The sequence below is a fragment of the Helianthus annuus genome, chromosome 13 (genome assembly GCF_002127325.2).
Source record: "Helianthus annuus cultivar XRQ/B chromosome 13, HanXRQr2.0-SUNRISE, whole genome shotgun sequence".
Classification (NCBI taxonomy): Eukaryota; Viridiplantae; Streptophyta; class Magnoliopsida; order Asterales; family Asteraceae; genus Helianthus; species Helianthus annuus.
This window is the reverse complement of record NC_035445.2, coordinates 81,209,464-81,211,882: the sequence shown is the minus strand read 5'-3', so window position 1 is coordinate 81,211,882 and position 2,419 is coordinate 81,209,464.

Here is a 2,419-nt window from a genome sequence, read left to right as displayed (position 1 = left end):
TTTTTGATGTCACATGAAAGGGCAAGTTGACGAAAAACCGAGCTTGTTACTAAAATAAAGGGTGAAAAAAAATGAAAAAGGCTTTTTGGTGGGTAAAAATGGTTTTTGGGGTAATGAAATGAAAGGTTTAGGCTCAAAGGGGTTTTCTAGGGGGATTTTGGGTAGGTAAAAAAAATGAAAAATAATGGTTTTGAAAGAAAAATGGTTAGTCCTAATGCCTCCATCATTTACTTACTTGGGTTTAAGTTGGTAAGGACCGGGAATGTATCGTCGTGGCAAGTTCTAGATTTGTAAGGACCGAGCGGCTATTCACACAAGAAACGAAAAATGAGCATTTAATCTAAATATGTCTATTTTTATGCTCAATAAAGGCTCAAAACTCACTTTTGTGGGAATGGGTTTTTAATGTGACCAAGCATATATAATCGAATTTTAAACTAGACTTGTTATGCCGTTTCATAATTTTCTTATGTTGGTTCCTTTTTTATCACGACGCTATCGGTTGTAAATTTGTAAAAATATAACCTTTTTAGAACTTGTTATTCCCAACTTAAACCAAGACAAGTAAATAAAAAAAATGAAAAAGTTTTTGAAAAAATTTGGGGTGTTTAGCGGTTCCAATAGAGTTTTGTGTAAGGCTTGTGTTTAGGATTTTGCAAAATTTCAAGGTTTTAGCATCCCCCCCACACTTAAATTACACATTGTCCTCAATGTGTCCAAAAATAATATTTTTGGTTGATTAGAATGTATAAAAGTGTGTTAAAAAGCAAAGGTTTATGTTACTGGAAGTCTGGACACGGCCCCGTGTTCAGCGGACACGACCCCGTGGTGAACTGCCAGTAACGAAAACTTACAGAAGGTGGACACGGGGGCGTGTCGGGTGAACACGGCCACGTGTCGGGCAAAAAATTGCAGGTCAGTGGCCAAACAGCAGATCTGGGAGATGGACACGGGGGCGTGTCGGCTGGACACGTCCCCGTGTGGACAGTCTGTTGGCCCAAAAATTAGGTTTTTTCTCCCGGTTTCTCCATCCTAGGGCTGCAAGTGCTAATGTTTTAGCACTCTAACCCTTGCATTGCACCTGTTTAATCACTTAGTACCAACCAACCAAGCACAAACCATCCTAAATTACCATTGTTAAACATTATCCAAACATAAACAAAATAAAGATAAAAAGTAGTTCGGGAAAGTAAATTGTTCGACAAATGGCACGCAGGCCATGAATTGTTTGATAGATAAGAAGGGCATTCAAACCTGTGGGCTCATCACCAGCCAGCCCCTTGTTCCTCCCAGCCTCCTACTCCATGTCTTCATCACTACCATCACCTCCACCCCCTTGCCTCGCCATGTACTCCCGGATGCTACCGATATCATCTTGTATATCATTGACGCTGCGCTCGATAGCTCCAACCCGGTGGTATGTGTTGTTGGCGAGGTTGTAGGTGTTCCTGGTGCACATAAGGTTTTCCTGCAAAAGATCATGTAAACTTTGAAAATTAGGAAAACCGCCTCCTTGAGAGGAGGACTGACCCGGATCGCCTTGGGGTGGGTATTGAAAATGTGGAGGTGGTGCATGAAGAACTAGAGCCTCCTGCGGGTTCCATGCGTAGCCTTGCGTCCTCTGAAAGCTCACCGTCCCGTCCTCCGCTTCATAAAGCAAGTTCATGGCTCGGCAAATATGATAATCGACCCGTCCCGACCATGGACTCCTTTCGAAGGATCTTGGGATATTCGTGAAGTGCTTGAAAAGACGGTACACCCATCCCCCGAAGAAGATTGGTGTAGGAGCAGAGGCAAGGCGGTTCAAGTGCATGTTTCGCAGTAGGAAGTAAGGAACATCAAGAGGCTTCTGGTTGTGGATGCAGTGAAGGACAACCAAATCTTTCAACCCCACAACGCCACTACTGTCATGGCGTTGGTTCAGCGAGTACGTGAGGAGCCTGTGGATGTAGCGGTATAACGGGTCCCTCAGTTTGGTGCTCTTTGTGCTGCTCGGGTTGTAGATTCCTTCACCTATTTGAGCCCATGCGGCTTGGCGTTCGGTTGCATCCAAGTCTCGTAACCCCCCTGTATTCTCTTCATTTCCCGCTTCTTCATCATTGTATAGCCCAATGATGGCTCCAAACTGCGCCATGGAGGTTCTATAGGTGGTCCCTCCACATCGAAATTCAACCGCCTCATGATCAAACGGTTCGCGCCTCGAGTTGAAGATGAAGGTGCTATAGAACTCCATCGTGCATTGATGGACCGACCGAAGTCGGGCAGTCAATGCGACGTGCAGTGGACCCCTCACAATGTTGTTGAAGCGGTCAAGTTGGTTCACCATGGTTAGCAAATCAGTACACGCCCGCCTTGGGTACTCTTCCGGTCGTGTTTGTAGAACCTCGTACCGTGCCCTAGCATCCAGTTCATTTGCGCC